Raw genomic sequence first — 20,460 nt, forward strand, 5'->3', positions numbered from 1 at the left:
AGTCGCGAACTTGGACCGGGAGAAATCCTTGGCTGGTTCTCTGGCCACGGCGGCGGCGACACCGGCCGGTGCCGTTCCCCTCCACGGAGGCGTCGTCGAGGTTCGGTTCCTCTCCCTTCCGCCTCTTTCCCGGGAGAAATCCCTTGTCTTGCTTAGACTGGACGGCAACGGCGCGGCGTGCGTCGCCTCCTTCTTGAAGGTGCTGTCTTGGGCAAGGTGGGAGCGTGCAGTGGGGCATCATGGTGGCTGCGTCTTCGGCGAGGGAGATGGAACATGGTGCTTTGTTTCTGAATTAGTGCAGCTCGACATTCCTTGATTTGTTCAGTTGCAGGTCAGCTTCTGCTTGTCTGGCGTCACTGCCTTGGGCAGGGAGGGGATAGGGGTCTTCTCTAGCAACTGCTCGACGCAATGACACGAACATGGCTGATTTCTCCGGGCCTGAGCTAATTCCAATTGTGGTGCTCCATCTCTTTTCGTTGTTTGTTTGTTCAGTGACAGCTCCTTTGTGCAGTTTTTCCTCTTCTTGCTTGTATCAGTGAGCCTCGGTGTGGATATCCTTGTTCCTTCATGCAGCGACAGGTCGGGCTGAGTATCTCCCTTGGTGGCCGGAACCGTGTCCGTTCTTTGCTCTAGGGTGAGCAATTCCATCTTCCGGCGGTCCGGCGCCTTTCGAGCCAAGGCGAGGGGCAGGGGTCCCCTCCGGATTTGGAGAACAGCGACATGTTTTCGGTGTCCACCTTCCTGGGTTGATGAGGGCGCGGTCCTTTGTCGTTGGGCACTGGCGCTGTTTGATGTTCCTCTCTGTTCGCTCTTCTGGGTCAAGTTCACTTGGAGGACTCCGTCGACTACAAGCTAGAGCTTATTTAGGATTTTTGTGTAGGGCTTGTAGTCTTTGGTGCTTGTAAGCTGCTGGGCAACACTCTGTATCGGCTGTAGCTTTTCCTTTCTGTTCCGTGTTGGTTGTATTGATGGCCTTGTGTAATCCCTGGCCGGTTGATGGCTTCGTTAATTCAAAGCCGGGCTTCTCTGGAGCCTTCGTTCCAAAAAAAAAAGACACCAAAATAACTAAAATGAGACCGCACAAGCATATGAGCGACTAAAAAGAACTCCATGCTGCCGACATGCCCAGCCAACAACTGAAATCCCATTGAACCGATATCCAAACAATCATTAAGTTTGTAGTTTTGGCTGCCCCAGCACCACCCTGAAATCAGCTCTCAGATGCAGCGCGCCATTGAATCGTTGATGAAGAGGTTGTCATTGGCAACAGTTGAACGACCACCGTCAAATCAGCTCTCAGATGCAGCACACCATCAATGAAGAGGTTGTTATTAGCAATGAACCTTGACCATGGCATCTCAAAGATATTGCCCCATCCAAGTGACGCATCACCATGAAAGGCGAGTTTCTTATTAACCTGGCTAACAAATTTCCCTGAAGGATTTCTCCTTGCAGCCAACTCACAGTCCAATGTGACGCACTTTGAGCACCCCGGCATCCAGTGGAGCTCAACGTAGAGGCCAAAGCTATAAAAGTTACTTTCCTCATCCAGCACACGACCTGCCACAACACGAAATTCCTGCCCTGCAAGAAAGTATGAGTGCGAGAATATCCATCCTGACGGGAAGAGTCTGGAGCACTCCTCACGCTTTAGATCCAAGTAAACTATAACCTGTGGGGAAGGTCGATCAAATGCAACCACTTTTAGAAGTTTTAACTCGTAAGCCCGCTCGGCAAATTGCCAACGGTTTGCCGCATCGGCTGCAAGAGGACTTTGCTGGCATCCTGGGTAAGCTTTGTATAGAAGTACCTCGAAGACACGCTTTGTTAGTTGCTCATGGTTTATGTCATTATCGATGCATGTTAGGACCTCCTGCAGTGTCGCAAAGTCCATATGACTTAAGCACAAAAATGGAAGTAAGCGAGAATTCACATATGCAACTTTCACCTTCCACATGTAGGTCATTACTTGCGAAGATGGCTTCGATACCAGCAATAGGGATGTTCGTCATTTCATCTTTGAACCTGAAATGAGACAGCCATGACTTGAGTACTTAGATATTACTAGTATAACGCCCGTGCGTTGCCACGGGCTTTAAAAAAATTACTTGGTGCATATATAACATAATACATGTCAGATTTCATGTGTAGAAAATTGAACTTTACTTTACTTGCAATGTATATTTAGATAAAAAATGCAATTCAACGACGTAGACTAACTCAGCTGATACACAAAATAAAAGGAAGTTGTTTAAAAATATAGAACAACTTTATCATGCACTCCATTACAAACGATAGATAACACCTGAACGCCTTTTTATGCAGTTTCTATCTAGGATTCTAGATAACACCTGGACGCCTTTTTATGCAGGTGCTATCTATCAAATGATGGGTCGTCTAACGGAGCATTTCCATTGTTATTATCCATTAGTTAAAGACAAAACATGGAGGATTTTGTTCCTTAAAATTAATGTTCCAAGATGCTGCAACCAGAAACTTGATTGCGTTACACAATTGTGTGGAAAACTATTACATATGAAATTAGGCATTTGGAACCATACATGTTACCATTAGGAAATACTGCAGCAAAAGACATACGCAACATAACATCCCAACCCTACAGGATCACTAAGAGTACATACGCAGGGGCAGGATACTCCCAATCACGGTTATAATAAGTTATAAAAAAGATTGTTTCATATTATTGAAAAAAGTACATAAAATGAGGCGATCGAGCAGCTAAGAAATCTCACTGAAAAATATAAAAACAAAGTATTTTAACTCTTGAATAGATTTAGTGAATCCAGTGCTTGATTTACTGAAGATGCAAGGACATATTCAAGTATTACCAAGGTGCTGGGATCTATGCCGAAAGGAATTTCAACTTCTGACAAGCTGTGACAAAAAGAATGATGGGGAATTAGGGGCACATGGCAAAGGCGCTTGGCTAAATTCAAGAAATCAAACAAATATCACAGGGTGGGGAAATTGATCTGATCTTGTCAGGGAAGATATTTACCTAACCAAACTAATATAATCCATTTTCGAAGAGAATTAGTCAAATCTTAGACTACTTTCGTCAACCAAATCAAGAACTGCATGTTTACAAGAGGACACATATGAAGGGAAGAAGAATATCATACCTTGTAAGGGAAGAGCAATAAATCGACAAGTCGACGGCGGGCTTGGAGGAGGCCCAGAGCACACTGTCTTCTCCACTCATTCGCGAGGCTGCGCCTCACCCTCCCAGAAACAAAACGACCTACATGCTCCCCTTTAATAGTATAGATTAAACTGTTGATTATTCCAGAAAGTAATAACCATAATTAAAAATACAGACAAGGAAAAACAACAAAAATAATCTTATACTCCCTTTGTTCCTAAATATTTATCTTTTTAGAGATTTCAAATGGACTACCACATACGGATGTATATACACATATTTTAGAGTGTAGATTCACTTATTTTGCTCCGTATGTAGTCACTTGTTGAAATCTCTAAAAAGACAAATATTTAGGAACGGAGGGAGTATAATGCATTGCATACCTAGTTGATATGGAGGGGTTGGCAAGAACAGTTTGAGAACTGTGATATTTAGTTTTCACTCACATAAAACCTATAGGCTGACAAATAATAAGCTAATACATCATGTCCAAAATAATTGGCAAAGCATGTTAATTTCAAAAGGGAGCAAAGTCAATACAATACGAACATTTGCATTTGTGCTCCATATGCATGACTGGCATGCCACGTAACGTCCATCAAACTTTGGTAATTATATTCAACCCTTTTCATATAAAGCACACTGTCATTGTAGGGAATTTATTATTAATGTCAGGTTCCATTGGATGTACTAATCTGACAACACAGTCAAAGAGAATAAGTTTAGAATGGGTAGCCTCTATTAAGTAACAATATAACTTCCAGCACATAGTAGTGGGCTAGTTGGTGAAATAACCGTACCAAACTGCATGGAGAGTAGCCATAATTCATAAGTATTATTAGGCGTGGTCAAAACTCAAGAAGGCCCATCTTCGCATTCCTTTAATCATTTTGAAGGTAATTCGCCGGTACTCAATCAAGTTGCCCTAATAGAAGCCATATATAGAAATGTGTTCTTACAGATATGAGAATAATAACTCATTAGTAGTTGTAGCTCATTCCAAGAGGGAGATTTAATAAAAAAACAGAATAAATGTACTAAGTTTTTGCCCTTCAGATATCTTGACATACAAATCCAGCATGTGTTATGGAACCTTGTAATGGGAGTGGTTTGCCAAGTCTTGAATTCATGAAAGAATCTTACGAAATAGGCTTTCGCCCCGCTATATAGATATAGCAACAACCCAATACAACCAAGAGTCCAATGCTGGGGCAAACAGCACAAGCACGCCCAAAAAAAAAAGAGAAAGAAAAGAGAAAATAATGTCGACAACGTCGGATCGACGAAAATGATGATGACCCGCAACCGTTGCGCCCACCGGAGATTTACCACCTCGCTCCTAGCACCTTGAACCTCCGCATGCCAAGCAACACCTTTAAGAAGGAACACGACAACAATGACGCTACTGCCCGGACAAGTCCTAGGGTTTCCCCCGGTACGCGGACGGGCATGGGGAAGGGGAATACCCGATGCCCTTCAGGAAGGAACGGTGGCGCCCACGGGCGTCACCGCGTCGGTGCGGACATTTGGGGCCAAACAGGTTGCTTGACAGAAAGATTGAACAACATTATTTAACCTTCTTATTATCATATCACTTATCTACATGTTCACAGGAAGAAGAAAATTAAGCTTAGCCAGTATAGCAAGTAGCACACTGCCGATATGAAATGTCGCTAAAGAGTAACTCATGTAGCTTAGCCAGTATAGCAAGTAGCACACTGCAGTTTACAAGAATCTTCCTATTTCTCATGGATTAAATAGACCAATTATTTTCAGTAATTCCGCAAACAGACACCTAACATTATGCCCTGCTTGCTAATTCTGAAGGATGCAATGTTAATGCATCAACAGTAAGTAGTATCCAGGCTTCTTGCAAATCTCAAATGAGTGTTTTCAGTGTGGAAGATTACATTGATGTAGGCAGTTATGGAAGCCAGCAAACATTTAGTTATATTTATGATGCTTGCTAATGTGGCTTCAGAAATAAAAAATCATGACAAGCGTTGCCTAACCTCTGAATTAGCTCACCAATTGCTTCTTGTAAACTGCATCAGAAGCCTTCACAATGTCCTGGATAAGGATACACAAACCCCACAGTCTTTCCTTGATAAAATGAAATGAAAAGGTAAGAGTTGTGGGTAAGGTTAGTTCAGGGAGGGATGGAACGACGAAACGAACAAAACGATAATTAAATAGAACATGATCAAATGCCCGTCTTTCATTAGACTCACTCTGGTTTCAAGCGGTGCACATCATAGTTACTTCATGGTTCTAATCTAAAATGCAGCCCTAATTCACTGGCAAATGGCAGACCGAATACAAAATTTTACAAATATAATTTTACATACAAAAAATAAAATCACAACAAAGGGTCATTTTTTCGTTAGTTGGAACAGAGGGCCAGTTCAGGGTCAAACATTCCAAATACTACACTAAGAAACCTAGCGTGGCCTTCTAGTTTATAAAAGGATAGGAAATGAATGCTCAAATAGACTTCTACACTGATAATTTAATTTGTGAATGACAAAAAAAATTACGGATTGATATTTTAATTTGGAAAGGACAAAAAATGATATACCATTTTTCAGTGTTGAACACAACTGAATGGAAAACAATCCACCAATTCCTTGCCACGGCTAACATACCTATAGTATACTTTCCACCCCTATTTTACCAGGTTCGCCTCCCCATGGTATCCCCCTCCTCGGCAGGTCCTTGCTCCAATATAATGCATGAATGCACCCCATCCAAATCCTACATATGTAAGAAGAACACAGCCCATTGTAGAAGTCCTCAGTGATCCACTCAAGTGGTGAATCAGTCCACCAAACAAACGGAATTAACCGATGAAAGGGGCAAGAGAAATCACCTCTGATAAATGGCAAGTTTGAAAATGAGAATGATGATCAGGGGCGTAATCTTCAACTGCAACGATTACCTGAGATCCTCAACAATAATTTAGTACGTAACCAAGCTCATTTGGATCCTGCAAGGGACATCGAAAAATGTTTGAGCACAAAAAGGGTGTCAAAGAGTGGCAGCCCATAAGGAGCAGAAAGTGATGAAACAACACAATAGCAGAGGAAACGCAGAAATGTACAACTTTTTTATATCACTACTAAACCCGAGATCATCCTAGAAGCGGAGGAACTAAATAATTACAGTAACATAGGCGCATCAACGACAAAGGAGCATAGACAAACCCACAGGAACACAAATTAGTTTCTTATAATCAAAGTTTCCATAATGATTTACCAGAGTACATGAACTGACAATCCAATCGAGCAGAACTGGGGAGAATACTGTGTGCTGCATAACTAAAAATAATCAATCTGTAGGTTTAGTAATACGATCTTGATTAATAGACAGATCCATTATGTCAGTCAATGATTTTTTTGCTGGAGTCAAGGATGCGAGACATTTATTATACTAGATGATACCCCGCGGTTGCCGCGGGAATTGGTTGCAAAATATTTAAGTAAGACTTATTTTTTTCCTTTTGTAGGAATATGAACATTGGTAATGAAATGACAAACTGGAATCGAAAATAATATAATTTACTGTACGTAAGTATGTTGTATAGTTTCAAAATATCCATTACATATAAGTATCATAATAGAATGCATGGTGGGTCTATACCCATGCATGCATATGCCAGACTCATTTCAGAAAAACCAAAGTGTATAGTTGGATTATCATAGTATAAACGGTAAGGATGGATTGAGGGAGCATCTCCCATCTGTACAGTTTTGTATAGTATGGTTGCACTTAGTTTTTCTCATGCTGTTATTCCCTGAACGTAGCAGTGTCGGTGGAATTTAAGGCTGGCAATGGACTCCGAATAGAAATATATAATCCATGGAATTACTCTGGTGGATAAGTCAAGTGTCATCCTAAAAGTGACTGAAGTTTTGCAATGATAAACATTAGGTCGATTCAGGAGTCGAGAAAATAAATCTTAACCTGTCAGTCATATGTCATATGTGCGATCCTAATCAAAGGGGTGTGAGATCATATTGATATGGGAATATTATAAGAGAATGCCCAGACAGCAATGTATACCTTGATGTTTCATGTTTTCTTTATATAACTGGGCCACTCATGTAAGGTCTCAGTTCCCTTTTCATTAGGAGTCAGTTTGTCTATCTCACTTGGATGCATGGATAAGTTATCATAGTTTAAAAGGTATTGAAGGCTGAATCATTTCTATACGATTTTTAGCACGTACTTACAAATTCAATGAAAAATTGACAGGAACGAAAATTTGTCAGAAACACACACTACATATGCTAACTTTTATGCCATCCATATTTAAGCCGCCCACTTCTTATGTCTTCTCTCGGGCCTGTGACTATATTCTATGATGATATAACCAAAGCGATGTTAAATGCACTAGGTATTTGGAAATTAAAATTTCCATCATTCATACCAATTCAAAAGCAGAGAAGGTTGTCGGCCATCAATGTTGTGTGAGATCATAATGATTTGGGTAAAATATAAAAGAATGCCTAGAATGTTTTGTATACCTGTAGGCATAAAGGAGCAAACCATGGTAATTGCTAGAACATCTAGATTACAGAATAGAGATAATCACAAAGTGACTATATTAACCGTAAAATTCTTGAAAGGATCATCTCATCATACAAAGTATAGTGTTAATCTCTGCGGAAGAATGAGGAATGGGGCAAGAAGAAATCTCAGTGCTTACCTCCGTGGGGTAGTAGAAGTAAGGTTTGTCGGATTGCTGATGGTGTGAGGGCTGAGGCTCATCAAGAGATTGAGCTGCATAGAGCCATAAAAAACAGAAAGTAAAGATGATGGATCTACATCCTACGTCAAAGAGGAATATAGGGACTATAAGAATCGGAAAGAAACTTGTCATTAATGAACCAATCTTCTTATGCACGATCAGATCTTGATTACGCATGAAGGACACTTCATTGTGCAACACTTCAGTATCTCAAAATTGCAAAGGAAAAAATTCCACAACTTAGCTAGAGTGTGTAGCAGAAACGTCTATAGGAGGAGCGCTACTTCCGATATGGTTTCTGCTAGTTGTGCTGCCTGCTTGGCTGGGATTGGTTATGTGGCCGCCTTGGCTGGTACAGATGACCGGGGGAGGTAGGCGACGTCGGTATGGACGCACGGAGAGGCTTCAGCTGGCTAGGGCGGGGTAAAGGACTGGTGGAGGAACGACGCCGGATTGACCTTGGCCGGAATAGAAACATAGAAGGAAGGGGAGGACCAGGGCACTGCACCGGTAAGGGGAGGCACGCCCGAGAAAATCCCGGAGTGCCATGGAGGAGAGCCGGACCGACGTTGTGCAGGAGAAGCCACATGTGTATTATCCACCTTGGCTATATACCTGCACATATGCATCAGAGATAACATGCGGGAATTGAATCCCTCCCGTCACCGGAACGCCCGGCCAGGCAGCGCGATCGTTGATGACACTCACTCGCGGCTGGAGGCGTTTGCTTGCCCTCGCGTGTGTGCCGAACGAATATATAAGGGAAAAGATAAGGGCTCGACCGGTTGAGGGTTCAATCGTTTTTTTCTATTTTATTAAAGAGAGAGAGAGAGAGGAGTCGATGGGTTGCATAGTTTACCACCTGAAGATGAAACGAAAGGGCTCAATTTACACACTGGTAACGGAAGGCACGACCTGACTTCATGCACGGGAAAAAGTTGCTCATGTAGCACTATAGCTGATGATGTGGCTAGACTGCTGAGGTGTAGTAAGATGGATGGTTGCATGTTATTAGTGATGTGGATAGTTTGCATGTTAAGAGAAATAAGATAGTGAGGATGAACTATTTAGGTATTATAGATTTGTTGCTTGTGTTGGGAAGGAAATCAAATCAAACGTTCATTGTTTTTAGTTGTTATTCCTAATAGAGTAGCACATGAAAACTCAAACAAAATAGGAAAGTGTTGTGGCCATTTAATACTGAAACCAACAGGGTACTAAGAAACTGATGGATATAAACTTGTTATTGTCATGCTTGCTGGAGAGAAACAAAAATAGAAACACAATTAATAATACGCAGTGCTAAATTAACCCATGAAACTAATACTCAATGTGACTGCACGCTGAGCACTGTCCACCTCATTTTGAGTTTGGTTACCCAACTCTTTCAGGCTGAGTTGCAAAAACTTCAAAATATGTAACTCTTTCAGAGCAGATAAAAGTTGTGTTTAAGGCGAAACTTCCTCCGTCCTCAAAGAACATGTAAGCTAAGTGTTGTCCACCTCATTTTGGGAATTGAGAGAGTTGTGCTCCGTCCTCATCCTTATGATAGCTAAGTGTTGTCAAGGAGTGAGCCTGAAGCATGTAAAAGTTCAGAAAAGTTAGCAATGCATACCTGGATTGTTTGTGTTCCTCAAAGAATACGGTGACCCTGTTGACAGTCGTGGTCCGGCTGAGATTCAGTATGATAGTGTCTGCCCCCGGAGATCCAGACATAATCATCAATTTATCTAACACAAAAGAGTTCTCGCAGATGCCATCCTTGACGTTGTCGCCCTGTTAACACAGAAGTCTATGTGCCAATGAACCTTCTCCCTGGGTGTAACGAACATCAAATGGTTGTGATTCTTTATGTGCTTAGTTATGAACCAACTATTATTAGCTGCATGTAGCAACCTGATCAGCGCGGGACACTCGTACATGCATGATCGGCTTTTCTCAGCCTTAGGCTTTCCCTGAAAAAATTCAAAAAAAAGTGATGGCACATCAGCTCACTCCATGATGCCTTTTTCCAAACCAAAACTGCAAAAAAAAAAGAAACCCACATATAGTATCTCGTACCACAGAACTTAGTGAACAACTGCACTCTATCTTCTGCATTTAGTCGGCTTTCCCCATATCTAATACCGAATCCAACTTCCCATGACTACAGGTTGTAGAAGTCGTATGCCTCGCCCAACGAATCGAAACTTGTTCCTATTTCTGGTTTAATCATACTATTCATCGGTTCCTCGGCAAACTACCTTATCGATTGCTCCAGTGTGCTCATCCGTGAAGCGCACAGAGTTCTGTCCGGTAGTGTGTTGCAGATAGTAGTGTTTTCTCAGGAAATTATGAACTGGTTTGTCAAAACATTTAATCCACGGACTCCTGATATGCAGCCTGGTTCGCAACGTTTCTCTTATCTTCTGAAATTCTAAACACCTTACGACATCTAACTACCTGAAACACGCCGAAACCAAATTCCTGCTCCCATGATTTCAAATTAACTAAATATATTGTTTGGCGAATCACCATCAAGAGTCCTTGAACTTCAAGAGCTGTCTATAAATGCGCTCAAATTAAATATACAATCAGACCACGGGGACAAGACGGCTCACCTTTTCGTCCATCCAGGTGCCTCCCGATTAACCTCAGGGCGCAGCCAGATTCACCAATTGAATCCTCCGTGCCAAGAGCGCCAGCCTCCCCCTGGGTGGCAGCCTTAGCGGCACCGGATCGGAGTGCTTAAGGTCATCGGCGAACTCTTGCCGAAGTGGGAACCTGCGGGCGCCGGATTTCAAGGAAAGGTTTGTAAAAATCAATAGAGGGGTGGCGGACAAAAAGAGCTTACCTGACCACCAGATCGAGCACGAACTCCAGGCCGTTCTCCTCCATCCCATAGATTCAAATAGCCCGCGAAATAGCCGCAATAGCTGCGCTATAGCTGCCCGGGAGCCTCGCCGCTAAGCTATGGCTGTTGCCGCGAAAACCTCGACATAACCCTCTAAATGGCAGAAAAATCAGCAAAAACCTCTAGAAATCATCTCTCCCACCAGAAAATTTTCTGCTATTTGCCGCTATTGCCCGCTATGGCGGCCGCTATAGCTGCTGGGAGAGGCCGCCGCGAAATTGTTTCTCCCGCAATTTTAATCTATGCTCCATCCTTAAGCACTGGAGCGGAGGTGGAGGCGACCAGAGCCGGCGGCGGCGCGGCGCCGAGGTTGGTGCGACGGCGAGCTTGGGCGGTGAGGCGGCGGGGCAGAAGCTGCCTGCAGGAGACGGCGGCGGGGACCTCGAGGCCGAGCTCAGGCCATGGCTTCCCTGGCTCCAGAGGCCGTGGCGGCGCCAGACGCAGCAGCAGGGCGAGGAGGAGGCCGGCCGTCGGGGAGGCAGGAGCTCCTCGTCCCCTCGATACAGATCGGGGTCGAGGAGGGAGCAACAGGGGCGCGAGGGAGCGGGCGACCCGCGGGCGGCGGTCGGGGCGTAGGTCTTTCTTCGTAGGTTAACCGTCGTAGATATTTTTAGGACGATTTTCTGTCGATGAACCATAGTGTTTCACAACGGGCCTCGTGGTAGTATACCCTTTTTTTGTCGGTTTTGAGGGCGGAAGGGGAGAATCGCTGGGTTGCGGGAGGTGGGATCTAGGACGAAAATTAACCATCTTTGGTGGGACGAAAATTGACCGGCGGAGACTACCAACTGCTCAATTAAGAGTAGAGATGGCTCCTGGAGTGGTTCCAGCAAGCAGAAGAGGAGGAAAGGTCGATAATGGTCCAGTCGGTCTATGCGCTGTGGCTAGCTCGCAATGAAGCCCGGGATGGAAAACGGATCGAGGAACCACATGAAATAATGGAGTGGGTGGTGCGGTTGACTGAAGAATGGCGAAACATCCATCATAAACCCTCGCCGGTCCGGGAACCGGGTGCGAGAAGAAAATGGGAGGCGCCGGAGGAGGGATGGATCAAAGCCAATGCTGACGGAGCGTTCTCCAAGGACAGAGGCAAGGGTGGTGCGGGGGTAGTGCTCAGAGATCATCATGGTGGCTTTCGGGCTGCTGCTTGCTCTTTCGTCGACCGGGCCCCCAGTGCCGAGATGGTGGAGGTGGAAGCCTGTAAACGTGCTATTCAGCTGGCTAGTGAGGCTAACGTGCAGAATCTTCATGTCGAGCTGGATTGCCTGGGAGTCGTCGCGGCGATCAATAAATCTGAACACGACCTCTCCATCTTGGGGCCGAGTGTTGAAGAGATTAAGCAGATGCTTAACCAGTTTCTGCAGGTGAAGGTTACATGGACAAAGCGAGAAGCAAATGGTGCCGCGGATAAATTAGTCAAAATAGGATTAGGTGATGAAGTTTGTAATGTTTGGTGGGTTGGTCCATCGGAGTCTATTATCCAGGTTCTCTCTGATGAGATCCCCAGCTACGTTTAATTAATAAAGCGGCATTGATCCTAAAAAAAGAGATGGCTTGACAACAATGTCTGCATTTTTCTCAATAAATAAAATAAAATAAAATGTGGACCCATCCAGTTGAGATGACTCACTTAGCCAAATCATTGTATTTGTTGGCAAGGAATTCCTTGGCTGTATCTGTTAAAGGCCTAACTTCATCGGCCTTTAAAATGGAGCATGGATGGTCTAGGTAGAGCAGTGCAGAATCTGTGGTCATAGGTAAGCTTGAAAGCAACTGACTGCAATGCCTCATGCAAGAAAAAATCTCAAACTTGTCGGCAGCCATCAGGTGTCGAGCAAAAGAGTAGGCTCAGTTGTTGTCAACTTTCCAGTGTACAAATAGCTTAAAAGCTGCATCATCGCATATTCCTCTGATCCAAGTAGAATGAAAAAAGGATTAAGTAAATAGTTTGATGAACGCCGCCGAGATTTGTTAACGAGGTTCGTTGATATGGTTACATCCCGGGGCTTGATTATGGGCGCTCCTTTCCATGACACCATTACAATACCGCACCCGGTCGCCCTGGACACCGGCACATGCCACCGGCTTCCCCTGCGTTCCGGTGCTATTATGTTGGCATAGGTTATATCGTTTGTCTATCCCTGCTATATATGAAAGGCCTAGGATATAAGTGTCCTACTTGGACAAGACTACATATCCTATGTAAAGACAATACAACTACAAGTCCAACTGTAACCTACCTTGTACACAATATTCAATACAACTCTAACAAACTTCACCTTGGCGAATATTCTTCACCACCTTGAATTTGTCAATGCATCAAACTTCCATGTACATTAGACTTGAGTTTATCCTATGAGTATCGCTGCTACTCCAAAGACTCAATATGACTCCACCTGCAACTTGTAGTCCCTTCTTTTCTTAATCATTGTCATCACTCGAGCAAAATTAAGTTCCTCTTTACTCTAGTGTATGCTCCCAACTTCCAGAGCTTCGTTCAACGCATCACACATTGATCACTAACCTGCGTGAAAATGAACAACTCACATATTGGATGTCACACATAAGAGTTATCTGAACTCAACATCACCGCTCCTTTCTTGACCGCCTGTCTGGAACTTGAAAGAATTTCACCATTGCTTGTAGTCATTCCGAGTCAAATTCGCAGTTGTCTAACCACATGTATGACCACCAGAGCCTCCGCTATTACCGCGTCGAGCCTCTGCTGTTCCAGTCGAGTCTCAAGGGTCGCGAACCCACACCACTCAACCCCCATTGCAGAGTACCACCGATCAACACCGACCGATGACGAGTTTCACGCTTCCATCAGACCACTGGGCTCCAGTCCGAACTGCATGTCACTCGCTTTTCCCGCTGAATAGGCTTCGACTCTCTGTGCACTTATGCCGTAACTCCTCAATCAGCACCGAGTGAAGTCCTCCAGACTCCAGCTCCACCTTCAACATGACTCCATGGTAGATGATCAGTCCATCCTCACGCCCCGTCGACTTCAAGCTCTGTGTGTACATCATCTTGAATCAAACCCGCTTCATAGTCTTGTCGAAGCCACACAAGCCCTCGGGGCCTGCGCCACGTGTTTCCACGCCCCAGAAGTCGGTCACATCAGCATCACGCTCCTATGTTGTCGTCGCCGATCCCACCAACGTCTTCTGTACCAACCGACTTGCGTCGATCCGTCAGACTGTTCAGTCCGACCCAGCCAAACTTGTTCGACTGCAACGACACGCTTCAAGGCTCCCAAATCATCTTCCGTGAATTTCCATCCATCACATGATAATTCCATCTTAGCTCACATGACTTCTCGCAACGCCTTCAAGCATCTTTGTTGTGCCCACAATCTTTCAACCGTATCTGCCATAACCCAAGGTTCCAGTTCCGTTGAACTTTTCCACCTCAAACCCGATGCCCAATGGCGTCATGATTCTTCGCATGGCTGATCTTGAAAAATAACCGAGCTTCTACACGCAATGCCCAAGTACTTCAAGCACGTATACTAGTACTAGCAAATTTAACCAATAAATTGCTTTAGTCTTCACGTGATGGCTCCTGGCTCAACTCCCGATGCTGCTATTGCTTTGCCCTGTGTGTGCTTTCCGATGTACCGCCGTATCACGTCTGATGGATTTTCCTTCCGGTCAAATCAACTTGTTGGCGTGACGTACGTGAGGACTCGATCCTCTTTTGGGGTCCAAAACAAATCTTGCACGCTTGCACAGCTCCAAGCTCCTGAACCTTATCAGTAGCGTAGGTTTTTAGACTATCAGTAGCATAGGTTTCCACGCTACTGCTATGACGCTACAACTATTTTTTAGCAGTAGCGTGTGTTTTACCCCACGCTACTGCTAAACAGACATACCCGTAGCGCTTCTATTATACACCCATGCTACTAGTAAAGAAATAGTAATAGCGCTTCTATTATACACCCACGCTACTAGTAACAAATTAGGATTTAAAAAAAACAAAAGTCTACCTATTTCAGTTCAGACATGCATTTCACAATACGTACATATTATGCATACAGTCAATCATCAATCATACATATCTGATGTAGATAATTAACACACGCACACACGCACGCGTGTGCGCGCGCACACACACACACAATATATGCCACACGTGTAAGTCGCGGGCGTCGACGCCTCCACAAGGCCGTGTTGATGGTGTTGATGTCGTCGTTGCCGCCGCCGGAGCACCATGACATTGTCGTCGTCTTCGTCGCCGCCGTAGCCCCGTGTCGATGTCGATGTCGTCGTTATCATCGTCGCCGCAGCCCCATGTCGAGGTCCTCCACCTCGATGACCTCCGACGTCGCAATCACCTGGACGATCATCTGCGCGACACAGTCTCTGGGCTTCACGGTGAAGTCGCGTCCGAGTGTTTGAAGAGCACGACACCCACCGGGCTATGGTAGTCCGCGTCAATCACCCATGCACCCACGTTGGGAAAGTAAAAAAACTTATTAGTTCGCGTCCTCGTTCAAATCCAGCAGAGTATTTTCTTTCTTTTTACCCATGCACATGAATCAATAGTAAAAAATATCATTTTATGAGCCAGGTTGACAGTGTTGAGACACAGGAAAGCATAATGTTTGTAACAATCTTCATTAACAAGAAAAAATGATTTCTCAAATGACATTTGCTTCACCAACAATGATTAGTAGTAGCATTGGCATACCCTCTAATTCAGCATAGGAGTTTCAAGCAAGGGAAAATTAGTCTACTACTTTAAAACTAAAATCAGCATCCTTATGGTGTATGCATAGCACAATACTAATGTCCATGTGATGTATTTTCAATCTAGTTTATATTATGTTAGTAACTACAATTGAGTCCCGAGCAACTGCAACTGCAACTACAATCAGCGCATCGGCAACTGAAAGCTTGGCCACAGCTTATCATTGGCAACAAACAGAGGGGCACTAAATGCTGTTTGTTGGGACTGCTACAACGTTGGGAGGAACACCGACCGTCGGTGCTCAGTCCCAATTTTTTCATTTATGAGAGGGAACCTTGAAGGAAGCTTCTTCAGTTAGCAGTACAGAAAAGTAGAGCTGGTCAGGCGATTAGCTCACACCTTGTCTTGCAAGTAAGCAGCGTAGAAGACTCCCAGGGCACCTAGAGAGAGTGCTGAAAGAAGGCCAGATGGCACCAGCTTCCGGGTATTGTACAGCCTGGTACCTGAACGAACAGGAGGGTCAGCAACGTCAGATCCCGATTTCGTGAAGATGTAGGCACAAAGAGGGTCAAACAGACCAAACACAGCAGCAAACAGAAAGGCAGACCCAAATCCAACAGCATCGCCTAGTGCTTTGTGTCAGAAAACTGCATCAGATAATACGTCTGCAAAATGCAGATAAGTTAAGCCATGAAAACAATCTATGAGCACATGTTCGCACACATAATGATCACTAGAAATCAGAGCGCACAGCAGGAAGAAGATTGCTAAGGTGTGGATTCTCTCACTAAAAAAATCCAAGCTCAGTAAGAATGACCATAGAATCAGCAAGTATGAGCAAATTTAATACTCCAAAAGGTAGGAACCAATGAGCTCACTGATTTGCGCCAAGAGTACATGTTTCTAAATTAATCACATCACATTCATAATTTGTTCTTCTTTCACTTTGAAATTTCTCGTTATTTCAGAGTTTGAGATTCAGTAACTGTAAATAGACTCCCGAGTTTAGATTGTGCTACTGAGTTAGAACCAAGCAGAGACTTCATAAACACTACTGCAGAACCGGGCAATAGCACCAGTTTGTAAGGCCCTTTAGTTCCGGTTCGGTAACCGGCACTAAAGTGTGGGCACTAAAGGTCCCCCCCTTTAGTACCGGTTCAGCACGAACCGGTGCTAAAGGGCAACCACGTGGCACGAGCCAGCTCGGGTGGCAGGGAGCCCTTTAGTATCGGTTGGTGACACCAACCGGTATTAAAAGGTTGGGGGGTTTTGGGTTTATGATTTCTTTTTCATTTAATTTTGTGTTTTCTATTTAATTCTTTTTCGTTTGCTAGTATTTTACGATGCTACGTATTGTACACGTTATGCATATATATAAATAGAATTTCTAGTAGAACCGATCATATATATATATATATATATATATATATATATATATATATATATATATATATATATATATATATATATGATCGAATGTCACACAACCACCATTAATTCACACATATATACACACATGTATATATGTATACAATTAGGTAGCTATATACAATTTCTCCTAATTGGTGCCTTCGGAGCCAGTGGCATTAGCCTAATTGGTGCCTTCGGAGCACGATGACAATTGGAAGTGGTTCATGGGGGCGGTTGTAACGCCCTCGATGCGGCTATAGCTCCCACGTGTCGAGGCACGACTTAGAGGCATAACCGCATTGAAAGCAATGTCGCAAGTCAGGCAATCATTACAACATCCCATGTAATATATCATAAAAAGGGGAGATAACATAGTTGGCTTACACTCGCCACGTCACGTCAGGGTACATAAATAACATCCATCATACAAATCACTCATGGCCCGACTACGGTGCCAAAATAGAAAAGACCCCCAACATGCGACAAGGCCCTGAATCGATAACCCCAACTAGGCACCACTACTGATCATCCGGAAAAGACACGTAGTATCGCTGAGAGTCCTCGTCGAACTCCCACTTGAGCTCGTAATCGTCAACTGGAGCAGAAACACCTGGACCTGCATCTGGAGTTGTAGTATCTGTGAGCCACAGGGACTCAGCAATCTCACACCCACGCGATCAAGACTATTTAAGCTTATAGGACAGGTACGGCAATATAAGTGGAGCTGCAGCAAGCGACTAGCATATATGGTGGTTAACTTATACACAAAAGAGAGCGAGAAGAGAAGGCGAATCACGAGCGAGAATCTAAAGGAACATCCTGCGCAAGCATAACTCCAACACCGTGTCCACTTCCCGAACTCCGCCGAGAAGGGGCCATCACGGTAACACACACGGTTGATTCATTTTAATTAAGTTTAGTTAAAGTTATCTACAACCGGACATTAACAAATTCCCATCTGCCCATAACCGCGGGCACGACTTTCGAAAGATCAATCCCTGCAGGGGGGTCCCAACTTGGCCCATAACAAGCTCTCACAGTCAACGAAGGAATAGACCTCCACCCAAGACACACCGATCAGACTCGGTATCTCGGTACAACAAGATGATTCGACAGGTTAAAACAAGTCCAGCAACACCGCCCGAATGTGCCGACAAATCCCGATAGGAGCTGCACATATCTCTTTCTCAGGGCACACTCAGATGAGCAATCCGTACAACTAAAACCAACCCTTGAGTTTCCCCGAGGTGGCGCTGCACAGGGCTCTAGTTCGGACCAACACTCAGAGGAGCACTGGCCCGTGGGGGGTTAAAATAAGATGACCTTCGGGCTCCGGAAACCCAAGGGAAAAAGAGGCTAGGTGGCAAATGGTAAAACCAATGTTGGGCATTGCTGGAAAAGCTTTAATCAAGGCGAACTATCAAGGGGTTCCCATTATAGCCCAACCGCGTAAGGGACGCAACAATCCGGGAACATAACACCGATATGACCGAAACTAGGGTGGCAAGAGTGGAACAAAACACTAGGCGAGAGGCCGAGCCTTCCATCCTTTACCAAGTATATAGATGCATTAAGATAACATAGCAATATAATGATATCCCAACAAGTAAATAAATGTTCCAACAAGGAACGGCTCCAATCTTCACCTGCAGCTAACAACGCTATAAGAAGGGCTGAGCAAAGCGGTAACATAGCCAATCAACAGTTTGCTAGGACAATGGTGGGTTAGAGGTTCAATCATGCAATTGGGAGGCTGACAAGCAAATGGTAGGCATCATAGCAGTGGCAAAGCAAAAGAGCGAGCAAACTAGCACAGCAAAGATAGTAGTGATTTCGAGGGTATGATCATCTTGCCTGCACAGTTGTCAGAGTTGACTGGATCCTCACAAGCAAACTCAACGGGCTCCTCGGTAGCGAACTCGTCTCCCGGCTCTACTCAACAAGACAAACAAGCAACAAGGATACAATCAACCACGGGCAAGACCAAGCAATATGATGAAATGACGATATGTTATGCGGGATGCGATGCGGGATGCAAAATGCAAGATATGACAGGAAATGCATGAACCTGGTATCAACTTGGAAAACCAAGTGTGCCACTGGATAGAGGGGATGAAATCGCTTGAAAACGATATAAAGATCATTGGAATCGGAGCTACGGTTTGGAAATGGCAAGCGTTTTACGAAACGAACCGATCTGCGATATACAGCAAGTAGGCTCCTAAATGCAACGAAATGAACATGCTACAGCCACCCAAGATGAAAACAAAATACATCGCAGTGATGTACACAAGATGGTTGACAAAACACTAGCACTGAGCCATAGGCAAATTCATCCATTAAGAGGTTCAAACAAGCATGGCTAAAACGCAAATGCAAAACAGATTCCAGACTCAGTGAAATTAACACTAGTCTGAAATTTCAGATCACGATGCTCTCTTCGGAGCAGCAAAACAACATGATAGAAAATCTGAACATTACAAGTAAGAACATGGCATGGAGATACTCAACAAGCTTAACAAAACACCCAAAGTGACCTGGGGCCAAAAGGGTTCACAAAATACTATACCGAGCTCACGAACATAGCTTGAACACAATCAGTTTTCAGACTTAGTGAAAACTGAGGCATGCAGAAATTTAACTCACGAAGGCATGTAAACGAGCTCGATGCACTCACTACGGTGCAAGTCATGGCAAGGAAAGTATATAACCAGCAAGAAGGCACAATGTGCTAGCTACACATGGCAAGAACAAAGGCATAGCATGCATGGAACACTTACGGTAGCATCGGCAAAATCGCAAACAAGTTGACGATCTGCCCAGATTAACAACGAAGCAAAAGTTGAGCTCGATTGAGTCAACCTAGAGCACTCCACATATGTAAACAAAGACATGGATGGATAGAGCATAACATAAATATCAAAACTCCCTTACTGATCATACTCAAAAGAGGCACGGATCACTAGGAAACAAGCTGGACATATAGCATCATGAACTAAAATATCCCAGACTTAGTGAAAATCACTAAGTCTCTGAAATCAGCAATCTCAGGTACCTCTCTTCGCAAGCTTGGACAAGACAACACACACATCCTAAAAATGCATGGGTGGCACCTCTGGAAAGAAGACAAAATGCTTAACAATTCATCCCAAAGGGGCACAGGCATATCAGGCACGAATTAAACATGGCAAAAATGACAAAAGTGCATGATGAACTAACGGATCTGCAATTTAACTCACGAAGCCTCCTTCTAACAGCATTTTGGGCATCAAGATGACCTCAAATGCAAATGATACAATGGAATGAAATGATGTACATGTCGAGGCGAAGATTTTGATATATCATATGCCCAAAACGGAGCTACGGTTGTGGAGATACAAGCAGTCAAAGATAGCAAAAAAAATTAAAGGGGGAGAGGGAAAGTCAACCTAGATCTAGGGTTTACTGTAGCCGGATCGGGCACTGTAGCTGGGCGCGCGCGACGAGGTTCGTCGGCGCCGGATCCGAGGCCGCCGGCGTAGGGGGAGGCGGTGGCCGGCGTCGAGGGGC

The 20,460-nt window shown here is 44.3% G+C and overlaps 1 long non-coding RNA gene and 1 pseudogene across 7 annotated transcripts; both read right to left on the minus strand.

The window, feature by feature from the left end:
- Positions 1-1,210: 1,210 nt before the first annotated feature.
- LOC123084158 (BTB/POZ domain-containing protein At2g46260-like) overlaps positions 1,211-20,460 on the minus strand; it is a 106,094-nt pseudogene continuing 86,844 nt past the window's right edge.
- Positions 4,467-10,788, minus strand: LOC123087802 (uncharacterized). Of its 7 annotated transcripts, none has more exons than XR_006441514.1 (8): positions 10,514-10,723; positions 9,810-9,868; positions 9,529-9,728; positions 6,033-6,149; positions 5,809-5,917; positions 5,176-5,261; positions 4,630-4,707; positions 4,467-4,536 (listed from the first exon to the last, which is right to left on the minus strand). It is a non-coding gene; the product is annotated as an uncharacterized lncRNA (long non-coding RNA). The 7 variants fall into 7 exon arrangements; XR_006441513.1 differs by having other exon boundaries at positions 5,176-5,266; XR_006441510.1 differs by lacking the exon at positions 4,630-4,707 and adding an exon at positions 10,747-10,788 and having other exon boundaries at positions 4,471-4,536; positions 5,176-5,266; positions 10,514-10,676.

This window comes from Triticum aestivum, chromosome 4A, assembly GCF_018294505.1.
Source record: "Triticum aestivum cultivar Chinese Spring chromosome 4A, IWGSC CS RefSeq v2.1, whole genome shotgun sequence".
In the NCBI taxonomy this organism is placed as follows: domain Eukaryota; kingdom Viridiplantae; phylum Streptophyta; class Magnoliopsida; order Poales; family Poaceae; genus Triticum; species Triticum aestivum.